The sequence below is a fragment of the Lepisma saccharinum genome, chromosome 27 (genome assembly GCF_977018435.1).
Source record: "Lepisma saccharinum chromosome 27, izLepSacc3.1, whole genome shotgun sequence".
NCBI lineage: Eukaryota > Metazoa > Arthropoda > Insecta > Zygentoma > Lepismatidae > Lepisma > Lepisma saccharinum.
This window is the reverse complement of record NC_139255.1, coordinates 41,219,833-41,235,102: the sequence shown is the minus strand read 5'-3', so window position 1 is coordinate 41,235,102 and position 15,270 is coordinate 41,219,833.

The window sequence follows — 15,270 nt, the reverse complement described above, 5'->3', positions numbered from 1 at the left end:
AACATCAGTACAGCACAGCTCTGTTGCTCATCTTTTCAGCTCTGTGTCTGTGCAGGGATTTGTACCTAATAACATCAGTACAGCACAGCTCTGTTAGAGTATAGATTTAATTATATTATTATTGAAACATCTAGAAATTATTCTTCAAACAAATATCATCTAACAATTCCATAACAATTCCATGCTCAGCTCTGTTGCTCATCTTTTCAGCTCTGTGTCTGTGCAGGGATTTGTACCTAATAACATCAGTACAGCACAGCTCTGTTAGAGTATAGATTTAATTATATTATTATTGAAACATCTAGAAATTATTCTTCCTAACAATTCCATAACAATTCCATGCTCAGCTCTGTGTCTGTGCGGGGATTTGTACCTAATAACATCAGTACAGCACAGCTCTGTTAGAGATAGGGATATTGAGTATAGATTTAATTATTGAAACATCTAGAAATTATTCTTCAAACAAATATCATCTAACAATTCCATAACAATTCCATGCTCAGCTCTGTGTCTGTGCGGGGATTTGTACCTAATAACATCGGTACAGCACAGCTCTGTTAGAGACATTTAATTCTTCACATTTATATCCATAACAGCTCTGTGTCTGTGTGTCAGTACAGCACAGCTCTGTTAGAGATAGCGATATTGAGTATAGATTTAATTATTGAAACATCTAGAAATTATTTCATTCTTCACAAACAAATCTCATCTAACAATTCCATGCTCAGCTCTGTGTCTGTGCGAGGATTTGTACCTAATAACATCAGTACAGCATAGCTCTGTTAGAGACATTTAATTCTTCACATTTATATCCATAACAGCTCTGTGTCTGTGTGAGGCAAGCACAGCTCTGTTAGAGATAGGGATATTAAGTATAAATTTAAAAATTATTTCATTCTTCACAAACAAATCTCATCTAACAATTCCATAACAGTTCCATGCTCAGCTCTGTGTCTGTGTGAGGCAAGCACAGCTCTGTTAAAGATCTTCACAAACAAATCTCATCTATCAATTCCATAACAGTTCCATGTTCAGCTCTGTGTCTGTGTGGGGATTTGTACCTAATAATATCAAAACAACACAGCTCTGTTAGAGACAGAATATTCAGTTCTTCACATCCATATCCGTAACATCTCTGTGTAATTCCATAACAGTTCCATGCTGAGCTCTGTGTCTGTGTGAGGCAAGCACAGCTCTGTTAAAGATCTTCACAAACAAATCTCATCTAACAATTCCATAACAGTTCCATGCTCAGCTCTGTGTCTGTGTGGGGATTTGTACCTAATAACATCAAAACAACACAGCTCTGTTAGAGACAGAATATTCAATTCTTCACATCCATATCCATAACATCTCTGTGTAATTCCATAACAGTTCCATGCTCAGCTCTGTGTCTGTGTAGAGCAAAACTGTTAGAGATAGGGATATTAAGTATAAATTTAAAAATTATTTTATTCTTCACAAACAAATCTCATCTAACAGTTCCATAACAGTTCCATGCTCAGCTCTGTGTCTGTGTGGGGATTTGTACCTAATAACATCAAAACAACACAGCTCTGTTAGAGACAGAATATTCAATTCTTCACATCCATATCCATAACATCTCTGTGTAATTCCATAACAGTTCCATGCTCAGCTCTGTGTCTGTGTGAGGCAAGCACAGCTCTGTTAAAGATCTTCACAAACAAATCTCATCTATCAATTCCATAACAGTTCCATGTTCAGCTCTGTGTCTGTGTGGGGATTTGTACCTAATAATATCAAAACAACACAGCTCTGTTAGAGACAGAATATTCAATTCTTCACATCCATATCCGTAACATCTCTGTGTAATTCCATAACAGTTCCATGCTGAGCTCTGTGTCTGTGTGAGGCAAGCACAGCTCTGTTAAAGATCTTCACAAACAAATCTCATCTAACAATTCCATAACAGTTCCATGCTCAGCTCTGTGTCTGTGTGGGGATTTGTACCTAATAACATCAAAACAACACAGCTCTGTTAGAGACAGAATATTCAATTCTTCACATCCATATCCATAACATCTCTGTGTAATTCCATAACAGTTCCATGCTCAGCTGTGTGTCTGTGTAGAGCAAAACTGTTAGAGATAGGGATATTAAGTATAAATTTAAAAATTATTTTATTCTTCACAAACAAATCTCATCTAACAGTTCCATAACAGTTCCATGCTCAGCTCTGTGTCTGTGTGAGGCAAGCACAGCTCTGTTACATGATAAGAATATTAAGTATAGATTTAAATTTTATTTTTCACAAACAAATCTCATCTAACAATTTCTTAACAGTTCCATGCTCAGCTCTGTCTATGTGAGGCAAGCACAGCTCTGTTAAATATAGGAATATTAAGTATAGATTTAAATTTCATTCTTCACAAACAAATAATTTCTAACAATTCCATAACAGTTCCATGCTCAGCTCTGTGTCTGTGTGGGATTTGTACAGCAACATAGCTTTGTTAGAGACAGAGTAGATGGGTATAAATATTATTTCATTCAATTCTTCACCTCCATATCCATAACAGCTCTGTGAAATTTATTCTTCACATCTAACAATTCCCATAACAGTGTCATGCTCAGCAAGGCTCTGTGCCTGTGTAGATAGGGATATTAATATTTCATTTCTTCATAACAGTTCCTGTGTCTGTTTGGGATTTGTACAGAGCACAGCTCTGAGATAGGGACTAACAGTTAGGGTATAATAACTGTTATGGAATTACACAGAGATGTTACGGATATGGATGTGGAGAATTGAATATTCTGTCTCTAACAGAGCTGTGTTGTTTTGATATTATTAGGTACAAATCCCCACACAGACACAGAGCTGAGCATGGAACTGTTATGGAATTGTTAGATGAGATTTGTTTGTGAAGATCTTTAACAGAGCTGTGCTTGCCTCACACAGACACAGAGCTGAGCATGGAACTGTTATGGAATTGTTAGATGAGATTTGTTTGTGAAGATCTTTAACAGAGCTGTGCTTGCCTCACACAGACACAGAGCTGAGCATGGAACTGTTATGGAATTACACAGAGATGTTATGGATATGGATGTGAAGAATTGAATATTCTGTCTCTAACAGAGCTGTGTTGTTTTGATGTTATTAGGTACAAATCCCCACACAGACACAGAGCTGAGCATGGAACTGTTATGGAATTGATAGATGAGATTTGTTTGTGAAGATCTTTAACAGAGCTGTGCTTGCCTCACACAGACACAGAGCTGAGCATGGAACTGTTATGGAATTACACAGAGATGTTATGGATATGGATGTGAAGAATTGAATATTCTGTCTCTAACAGAGCTGTGTTGTTTTGATGTTATTAGGTACAAATCCCCACACAGACACAGAGCTGAGCATGGAACTGTTATGGAATTGTTAGATGAGATTTGTTTGTGAAGATCTTTAACAGAGCTGTGCTTGCCTCACACAGACACAGAGCTGAGCATGGAACTGTTATGGAATTGTTAGATGAGATTTGTTTGTGAAGAATGAAATAATTTTTAAATTTATACTTAATATCCCTATCTCTAACAGAGCTGTGCTGTTTTGCTCTAAATAGACACAGAGCTGAGCATGGAACTGTTATGGAATTGTGAAGAATTGAATATTCTAACAGAGCTGTGTTGTTTTGATGTTATTAGATACAAATCCTCGCACAGACACAGAGCTGAGCATGGAATTGTTAGATGAGATTTGTTTGTGAAGAATGAAATAATTTCTAGATGTTTCAATACTCAATATCCCTATCTCTAACAGAGCTGTGCTTGCCTCACACAGACACAGAGCTGTTATGGATATAAATGTGAAGAATTAAATGTCTCTAACAGAGCTATGCTGTACTGATGTTATTAGGTACAAATCCTCGCACAGACACAGAGCTGAGCATGGAATTGTTAGATGAGATTTGTTTGTGAAGAATGAAATAATTTCTAGATGTTTCAATAATTAAATCTATACTCAATATCGCTATCTCTAACAGAGCTGTGCTGTACTGACACACAGACACAGAGATGTTATGGATATAAATGTGAAGAATTAAATGTCTCTAACAGAGCTGTGCTGTACCGATGTTATTAGGTACAAATCCCCGCACAGACACGGAGCTGAGCATGGAATTGTTATGGAATTGTTAGATGATATTTGTTTGAAGAATAATTTCTAGATGTTTCAATAATTAAATCTATACTCAATATCCCTGTCTCTAACAGAGCTGTGCTGTACTGATGTTATTAGGTACAAATCCCCGCACAGACACAGAGCTGAGCATGGAATTGTTATGGAATTGTTAGGAAGAATAATTTCTAGATGTTTCAATAATAATATAATTAAATCTATACTCTAACAGAGCTGTGCTGTACTGATGTTATTAGGTACAAATCCCTGCACAGACACAGAGCTGAAAAGATGAGCAACAGAGCTGAGCATGGAATTGTTATGGAATTGTTAGATGATATTTGTTTGAAGAATAATTTCTAGATGTTTCAATAATAATATAATTAAATCTATACTCTAACAGAGCTGTGCTGTACTGATGTTATTAGGTACAAATCCCTGCACAGACACAGAGCTGAAAAGATGAGCAACAGAGCTGTGCTGTACTGATGTTTATCCCCGCACAGACACAGAGCTGAGCGGAACTGTTATAGAATTGTTAGATGAGATTGTTTGTGAAGAGATGTTTGAATAATAATATAAATCTATACTCTAACAGAGCAATGCTGCACTGATGTTGTTAAGTACAAATCCCTGCACAGACACAGAAAATAGTTCTAGATATAATAATTCTATACTCAATAATAGCTATACTTAGGTACAAATCCCCGCACAGACACATGTTTCAATAGATATTAATTAACAGAGCTGTGCTGTACTGATGTTGCTCAGACACATAGGAGCATAGAACTGTTATGAAAAAGATTGAAAAATAAAATAATTTCTATATCAATATTCTATACTTATTATCCCTATCCCTGTGCTACTGTAATTAGGTACAAATCCTTGATATTTGTTAGATGCGATCCTAACTGAGCTGTGCTGATATTATTAGGCACTATGAAAATTCTCACAGAGCTGTACAGGAACAGGTTTCAAATCTCACAGACACAGAGCTGTACAGCTTGGAACTGATTGGGAACAAGGTTTCAAATCTCACAGACACAGAGCCTTGCTGATATTTCTACAACATGGAACTGTTATGGGCAGGAATTGTTAGATGCACTCAATATTCCTATCTATTATAAACACAGAGCTGTTATGGATATGGAGGTGAAGAATTGAAAGAATCTCTAAAAAAGCTATGTTGCTGTACAAATCCCACACAGACACAGAGCTGAGCATGGAACTGTTATGGAATTGTTAGATGAGATTTGTTTGTGAAGAATGAAATAATTTTTAAATTTATACTTAATATCCCTATCTCTAACAGAGCTGTGCTTGCCTCACACAGACACAGAGCTGAGCATGGAACTGTTATGGAATTGCTAGATGAGATTTGTTTGTGAAGAATAAAAGAATTTTTAAATGCTCTACATAGACACAGAGCTGAGCATGGAACTGTTATGGAATTATACAGAGATGTTATAGATATGGAATTGAATATTCTGTCTCTAACAGAGCTGTGTTGTTTTGATGTTATTAGGTACAAATCCCCACACAGACACAGAGCTGAGCATGGAACTGTTATGGAATTGTTAGATGAGATTTGTTTGTGAAGATCTTTAACAGAGCTGTGCTTGCCTCACACAGACACAGAGCTGAGCATGGAACTGTTATGGAATTGTTAGATGAGATTTGTTTGTGAAGAATGAAATAATTTTTAAATTTATACTTAATATCCCTATCTCTAACAGAGCTGTGCTGTTTTGCTCTAAATAGACACAGAGCTGAGCATGGAACTGTTATGGAATTGTGAAGAATTGAATATTCTAACAGAGCTGTGTTGTTTTGATGTTATTAGATACAAATCCTCGCACAGACACAGAGCTGAGCATGGAATTGTTAGATGAGATTTGTTTGTGAAGAATGAAATAATTTCTAGATGTTTCAATACTCAATATCCCTATCTCTAACAGAGCTGTGCTTGCCTCACACAGACACAGAGCTGTTATGGATATAAATGTGAAGAATTAAATGTCTCTAACAGAGCTATGCTGTACTGATGTTATTAGGTACAAATCCTCGCACAGACACAGAGCTGAGCATGGAATTGTTAGATGAGATTTGTTTGTGAAGAATGAAATAATTTCTAGATGTTTCAATAATTAAATCTATACTCAATATCGCTATCTCTAACAGAGCTGTGCTGTACTGACACACAGACACAGAGATGTTATGGATATAAATGTGAAGAATTAAATGTCTCTAACAGAGCTGTGCTGTACCGATGTTATTAGGTACAAATCCCCGCACAGACACGGAGCTGAGCATGGAATTGTTATGGAATTGTTAGATGATATTTGTTTGAAGAATAATTTCTAGATGTTTCAATAATTAAATCTATACTCAATATCCCTGTCTCTAACAGAGCTGTGCTGTACTGATGTTATTAGGTACAAATCCCCGCACAGACACAGAGCTGAGCATGGAATTGTTATGGAATTGTTAGGAAGAATAATTTCTAGATGTTTCAATAATAATATAATTAAATCTATACTCTAACAGAGCTGTGCTGTACTGATGTTATTAGGTACAAATCCCTGCACAGACACAGAGCTGAAAAGATGAGCAACAGAGCTGAGCATGGAATTGTTATGGAATTGTTAGATGATATTTGTTTGAAGAATAATTTCTAGATGTTTCAATAATAATATAATTAAATCTATACTCTAACAGAGCTGTGCTGTACTGATGTTATTAGGTACAAATCCCTGCACAGACACAGAGCTGAAAAGATGAGCAACAGAGCTGTGCTGTACTGATGTTTATCCCCGCACAGACACAGAGCTGAGCGGAACTGTTATAGAATTGTTAGATGAGATTGTTTGTGAAGAGATGTTTGAATAATAATATAAATCTATACTCTAACAGAGCAATGCTGCACTGATGTTGTTAAGTACAAATCCCTGCACAGACACAGAAAATAGTTCTAGATATAATAATTCTATACTCAATAATAGCTATACTTAGGTACAAATCCCCGCACAGACACATGTTTCAATAGATATTAATTAACAGAGCTGTGCTGTACTGATGTTGCTCAGACACATAGGAGCATAGAACTGTTATGAAAAAGATTGAAAAATAAAATAATTTCTATATCAATATTCTATACTTATTATCCCTATCCCTGTGCTACTGTAATTAGGTACAAATCCTTGATATTTGTTAGATGCGATCCTAACTGAGCTGTGCTGATATTATTAGGCACTATGAAAATTCTCACAGAGCTGTACAGGAACAGGTTTCAAATCTCACAGACACAGAGCTGTACAGCTTGGAACTGATTGGGAACAAGGTTTCAAATCTCACAGACACAGAGCCTTGCTGATATTTCTACAACATGGAACTGTTATGGGCAGGAATTGTTAGATGCACTCAATATTCCTATCTATTATAAACACAGAGCTGTTATGGATATGGAGGTGAAGAATTGAAAGAATCTCTAAAAAAGCTATGTTGCTGTACAAATCCCACACAGACACAGAGCTGAGCATGGAACTGTTATGGAATTGTTAGATGAGATTTGTTTGTGAAGAATGAAATAATTTTTAAATTTATACTTAATATCCCTATCTCTAACAGAGCTGTGCTTGCCTCACACAGACACAGAGCTGAGCATGGAACTGTTATGGAATTGTTAGATGAGATTTGTTTGTGAAGAATAAAAGAATTTTTAAATGCTCTACATAGACACAGAGCTGAGCATGGAACTGTTATGGAATTATACAGAGATGTTATAGATATGGAATTGAATATTCTGTCTCTAACAGAGCTGTGTTGTTTTGATGTTATTAGGTACAAATCCCCACACAGACACAGAGCTGAGCATGGAACTGTTATGGAATTGTTAGATGAGATTTGTTTGTGAAGATCTTTAACAGAGCTGTGCTTGCCTCACACAGACACAGAGCTGAGCATGGAACTGTTATGGAATTGTTAGATGAGATTTGTTTGTGAAGAATGAAATAATTTTTAAATTTATACTTAATATCCCTATCTCTAACAGAGCTGTGCTGTTTTGCTCTAAATAGACACAGAGCTGAGCATGGAACTGTTATGGAATTGTGAAGAATTGAATATTCTAACAGAGCTGTGTTGTTTTGATGTTATTAGATACAAATCCTCGCACAGACACAGAGCTGAGCATGGAATTGTTAGATGAGATTTGTTTGTGAAGAATGAAATAATTTCTAGATGTTTCAATACTCAATATCCCTATCTCTAACAGAGCTGTGCTTGCCTCACACAGACACAGAGCTGTTATGGATATAAATGTGAAGAATTAAATGTCTCTAACAGAGCTATGCTGTACTGATGTTATTAGGTACAAATCCTCGCACAGACACAGAGCTGAGCATGGAATTGTTAGATGAGATTTGTTTGTGAAGAATGAAATAATTTCTAGATGTTTCAATAATTAAATCTATACTCAATATCGCTATCTCTAACAGAGCTGTGCTGTACTGACACACAGACACAGAGATGTTATGGATATAAATGTGAAGAATTAAATGTCTCTAACAGAGCTGTGCTGTACCGATGTTATTAGGTACAAATCCCCGCACAGACACGGAGCTGAGCATGGAATTGTTATGGAATTGTTAGATGATATTTGTTTGAAGAATAATTTCTAGATGTTTCAATAATTAAATCTATACTCAATATCCCTGTCTCTAACAGAGCTGTGCTGTACTGATGTTATTAGGTACAAATCCCCGCACAGACACAGAGCTGAGCATGGAATTGTTATGGAATTGTTAGGAAGAATAATTTCTAGATGTTTCAATAATAATATAATTAAATCTATACTCTAACAGAGCTGTGCTGTACTGATGTTATTAGGTACAAATCCCTGCACAGACACAGAGCTGAAAAGATGAGCAACAGAGCTGAGCATGGAATTGTTATGGAATTGTTAGATGATATTTGTTTGAAGAATAATTTCTAGATGTTTCAATAATAATATAATTAAATCTATACTCTAACAGAGCTGTGCTGTACTGATGTTATTAGGTACAAATCCCTGCACAGACACAGAGCTGAAAAGATGAGCAACAGAGCTGTGCTGTACTGATGTTTATCCCCGCACAGACACAGAGCTGAGCGGAACTGTTATAGAATTGTTAGATGAGATTGTTTGTGAAGAGATGTTTGAATAATAATATAAATCTATACTCTAACAGAGCAATGCTGCACTGATGTTGTTAAGTACAAATCCCTGCACAGACACAGAAAATAGTTCTAGATATAATAATTCTATACTCAATAATAGCTATACTTAGGTACAAATCCCCGCACAGACACATGTTTCAATAGATATTAATTAACAGAGCTGTGCTGTACTGATGTTGCTCAGACACATAGGAGCATAGAACTGTTATGAAAAAGATTGAAAAATAAAATAATTTCTATATCAATATTCTATACTTATTATCCCTATCCCTGTGCTACTGTAATTAGGTACAAATCCTTGATATTTGTTAGATGCGATCCTAACTGAGCTGTGCTGATATTATTAGGCACTATGAAAATTCTCACAGAGCTGTACAGGAACAGGTTTCAAATCTCACAGACACAGAGCTGTACAGCTTGGAACTGATTGGGAACAAGGTTTCAAATCTCACAGACACAGAGCCTTGCTGATATTTCTACAACATGGAACTGTTATGGGCAGGAATTGTTAGATGCACTCAATATTCCTATCTATTATAAACACAGAGCTGTTATGGATATGGAGGTGAAGAATTGAAAGAATCTCTAAAAAAGCTATGTTGCTGTACAAATCCCACACAGACACAGAGCTGAGCATGGAACTGTTATGGAATTGTTAGATGAGATTTGTTTGTGAAGAATGAAATAATTTTTAAATTTATACTTAATATCCCTATCTCTAACAGAGCTGTGCTTGCCTCACACAGACACAGAGCTGAGCATGGAACTGTTATGGAATTGTTAGATGAGATTTGTTTGTGAAGAATAAAAGAATTTTTAAATGCTCTACATAGACACAGAGCTGAGCATGGAACTGTTATGGAATTATACAGAGATGTTATAGATATGGAATTGAATATTCTGTCTCTAACAGAGCTGTGTTGTTTTGATGTTATTAGGTACAAATCCCCACACAGACACAGGAACTGTTATGAAGGAATGAAATATTAAGATACTTAACAGAGCCTTGCTGAGCATGAAACTGTTATGGGAATTGTTAGATGTGAAGAATAGAGCTGTTATAAAGTGTGAAGAATTGAATGAAATAATATTTATACCCATCTACTCTGTCTCTAACAAAGCTAAATCCCCACACAGGCACAGAGCTGAGCATGGAACTGTTATGGAATTGTTAGATGAGATTTTGTTTGTGAAGAATGAAATAATTTTAAAATCTATACTTAATATTCCTACAGAGCTGTGCTTGCCTCACACAGACACAGAGCTGAGCATGGAACTGTTATGGAATTGTTAGATGAGATTTGTTTGTGAATTTTTAAATTTATACTTAATATCCCTATCTCTAACAGAGCTGTTATGGATATAGAGGTGAAGAATTGAATGAATTAATATTTATACCCATCTACTCTGTCTCTAACAAAGCTATGTTGCTGTACAAATCCCACACAGACACAGAGCTGAGCATGGAACTGTTATAGAATTGTTAGTTGTGAAGAATAAAATAATTTTTAAATCTATACTTAATATTCCTACAGAGCTGTGCTTGCCTCACACAGACACAGAGCTGAGCATGGAACTGTTATAGAATTGTTAGTTGTGAAGAATAAAATAATTTTTAAATCTATACTTAATATTCCTACAGAGCTGTGCTTGCCTCACACAGACAAAGAGCTGAGCATGGAACTGTTATGGAATTGTTAGATGAGATTTGTTTGTGAAGAATAAAATAATTTTAAAATCTGTACTGTACTGTACTGATGTTATTAGGTACAAATCCCCACACAGACACAGAGCTGAGCATAGAATTGTTAGATGAGATTTGTTTGTGAAGAATAAAATAATTTCCAATAGATCTATACTCAATATCTAACAGAGCTGTGCTGTACTGACACACAGATGTTATGGATATAAATGTGAAGAATTGAATGAAATAATATTTATACCCATCTACTCTGTCTCTAACAAAGCTATGTTGCTGTACAAATCCCACACAGACACAGAGCTGAGCATGGAACTGTTATAGAATTGTTAGTTGTGAAAAATGAAATAATTTTTAAATCTATACTTAATATTCCTACAGAGCTGTGCTTGCCTCACACAGACACAGAGCTGAGCATGGAAATGTTATGGAATTGTTAGATGAGATTTGTTTGTGAAGAATGAAATAATTTTTAAATTTATACTTATTATCCCTATCTCTAACAGAGCTGTGCTTGCCTCACACAGGCACAGAGCTGAGCATGGAACTGTTATGGAATTGTTAGATGAGATTTGTTTGTGAAGAATGAAATAATTTTTAAATTTATATAATATCCCTATCTCTAACAGAGCTGTGCTGTTTTGCTCTACATAGACACAGAGCTGAGCATGGAACTGTTATGGAATTACACAGAGATGTTATAGATATGGAATTGAATATTCTGTCTCTAACAGAGCTGTGTTGTTTTGATGTTATTAGGTACAAATCCCCACACAGACACAGAGCTGAGCTTGAGAAGAATAAAATAATTTCTAGATGTTTCAATACTCAATATCCCTATCTCTAACAGAGCTGTGCTTGCCTCACACAGACACAGAGCTGAGCATGGAACTGTTATGGAATTGTTAGATGAGATTTGTTTGTGAAGAATGAAATAATTTTTAAATTTATATAATATCCCTATCTCTAACAGAGCTGTGCTCAGAAATAGGCCACAAGTGGACCGGAAGTAAATATGTGTGGGTGGGTGTGGGTGTGTGTGGGTGTGTATGTGGGTGGGTGTGGGTGGGTGTAGGTGTGTATGTGGGTGGGTGTGGGTGGGTGTAGGTGTGTATGTGGGTGGGTGTGGGTGTGTATGTGGGTGGGTGTGGGTGTGTGTGGGTGTGTATATGGGTGAGTGTGGGTGGGTGTAGGTGAGTATATGGGTGGGTGTGGTCAAGATCAAGATCATGGTCAAGGTCAAAATAATCGAAAAAATAATCGAAAAAATAGTCAAGGTCAAGGTCATCTCAAGGTCAAGGTCACTGTGTGTGTGGGTGGGTGTGGGTGTGGCTCTTATGAGCATTTTTGGCTTAGTTTTAAGTGTGGCCAAAAAAAATATCAAGAGGGGCTTATTTTTAACAAATTTATGGACAACAATCTGGCAGATGTGCCTTTTATAAGTGTAGGCAAATCAATCTGAGGGGGACATACTTTCTCAGGAACTTCCCAAGGGTATTTTTACAAAAATCTTGGATTATACGGGGTTCCACACTTGAGCAAAAAGCTCATATGGGCATGTTGAGCTTGTTTTAAGTGTAGGCAAATCTGCCTGAGGGGGGTTCATACTTTCTCGTCCTGGTTGTAGGTCCAATTACACTACTTATTGTCGTAAAGTAAATATTGCAGACTGACATTTTTTCCGACACCGGCAAAAGCGAAGAGGAGGACTGTTCCGGTATCCTCCTGAGGCAACATGAGGAAAGGGCCCTGAGCCCACGCAAGGAAGACTTCGCGTTGCGGCAGACTGACGGCGGGAGGAGAAGGCGGGTTATTGCCATGCCTGTTTAGCCGCCACAGTTGCCGGTGATCCTTATCGGATACAGATCAGTGTTGCCATATTCAATTGACAGAAAAGAGCTAAGTCGCCTAATCGGGTCTATCTTACTCTGAAGATGTCCACTCGCACTGGGGAAAAGCAAACTACCAAGTAATATTTTGTATTTACACTAAATATCAGCGATTACGAATGTCCTCTTTGTCCTTCTTCGACATCATGGGCGAGAAGGAGAGTAGAGGAATGGGGATGGTCAAGGAGTCCGCTGTCCTAAAAATGTCAGCCTAAAATTCTATATTTCACGCATATAATATTATTTCGGTTACAAAAATTTGTGATAATTGTTGAAAGGGCCGATTGAGATTGACATACGTTGTCGCAGGAATGCGATAATTTCGGATTGGAGCAATGTTTTTGAGGTAGCAGCACTGTTTTTGGGTGAAAACATTACTTAGAAGCATAATTTCCCGATTGTTATCTTAGTATGCTCTGAAGTGTCAGGTGTCGCAGGTTCGAATCCTCAGCAAGAAATGGTTATTTCAATGTTTATTGTTTTTCTTTTACTTACATAATTATAAAAATTAATAATTACATACACAAAATAATAATTTATTTTATTTCAATAATTCACCATGCATTCTCATAGTCTCCATTACGATTATCCTATAAAGCGAAAGCCTTAAAGGTAGCAAGGAACGTAAAATATACGAAATAGTAGTGGTGTCAGAAATGAGATTTCTGTGGATTTATCGAAACTTGGGAGTGGGAGTAGTTAGGAAACAGATGAAGACTAAATCTACTCTACATACGTCATATTTGAAACGAAAAGTTTCGCGATTTGGGCAAATCTGGTTTCAAAAGAACTAAGATGGCAACCGTGGTAGGACTGGACTTCTTGCAGTGTAAGGTCCCGAAGGAAATGTCTACTGGGGAAGCGCCGATGCTGAGAGGGGAGGGGGCAAGGATGGTGCTTCACATGTTACAAAAGTAAACAACGCTTGGCGGGAGGGACTGTGCAGTGCGAGTTTTGTGAGTGGTGTCTTTCGTCCTTTTGTTATTTTCGGGCATTGTCAATTAATTAACAAGCGGTGTTAATTACTTCGATGTTTCTGTAAGTATCATATTACGTATTTCTTTATGAGGCTAATGTTTATTGGGAGCGAATTTACAATACCGGAAGTATCTTCAATTGCTTTCAAATTCGGCATACTCACTAATTTTGGCCTCGTAATCACGAATCTGCAGATACTTCCGGTATTGTAAATTCATACCGTTTATTGTGTCAACAACCAATGTTTGCGATTTCACTTCAGTGCTTATCCCAACATTTTTTCCTGATTAATAACTTTACCAAAATCTAGTATTGAATTGCAGTCGTACCAGAATAATATTATACGAATTACTTGGAAAACATGGTGGGGGGGGGGAGGTCATGAGGTGGGGAGGCGCCCAAGTCTTACGGCTCCTTCCTTAAATGTCCTACTGATAACCGGTAACACTTTTTGAAATCTCACGCCACGCCACTGCTAAAATAATAACCTTAGAAGTCGTATTATCACGCCTTCGAAAATCTAGCTCCTTCAAAGTCATTTTTGCTCCGTTTAGTATGCAACTTAACTCTTTTATACGGATCTGGTTTGGCAACACTGGTTCTTATCTTTTTGATTCGCACCAAACTGAATTAGTGCTAAAAACCTGCGACATGAGCAGATACTCATTTTAATTCATGGCCATTTTGTATCGTTTAAAAATACACACTGTGGGAAGGGGCAGAGCCGTAACTACAAGGCGGTCGCCCCCTCACCGAAAGAAAATTGGAAAAGAGAATAATCCAAGCCCGTAGCCAGGCAGGGGCCAGGGGTCTGAGCCCCCCTTGAACTGCCTTCAGCCCCCTTGACATTAGGCAAAACTTGTCTGTAATTTGCTTGCAGTGAAGAGTGAAAATGTAGACAGCAGATATTATTTTGCTCACAAGTTTGGTGAAGGATAAATTCACAGAACATGAACAACAGCTAACACATTTCATCTTATTTGTAAGAAGAAGTATAAGTAGCGGCAAGTATTTAGAACATTGGCTTCTCTAGACTCTAGAAGGTTCTTTCACAGGGCATCTTCTTTTCTGTACTTTCACTGCCCCTGTTGCGACCCCCTACTTCGACAGAAATCTGTGACTTTGATGACATCATGCAAATTCCCTCCGCATCTGTGTCAAAGGTCAACAGCTCCCAAGTTTTCGGAACGAAAGGGAGTTGCTTCCGCCGGGGGTGGCTTGTACTGTAGGCACTATGATTGAATATTGTGCATTTTTCTTGTGTGATGTAAATATCTGTAACATCAAAAGTAGTATGGAGTGTGCAGTAAGGAATGATTTCAGTAGCAGTCAACACTTATAATAAAACGACGTTT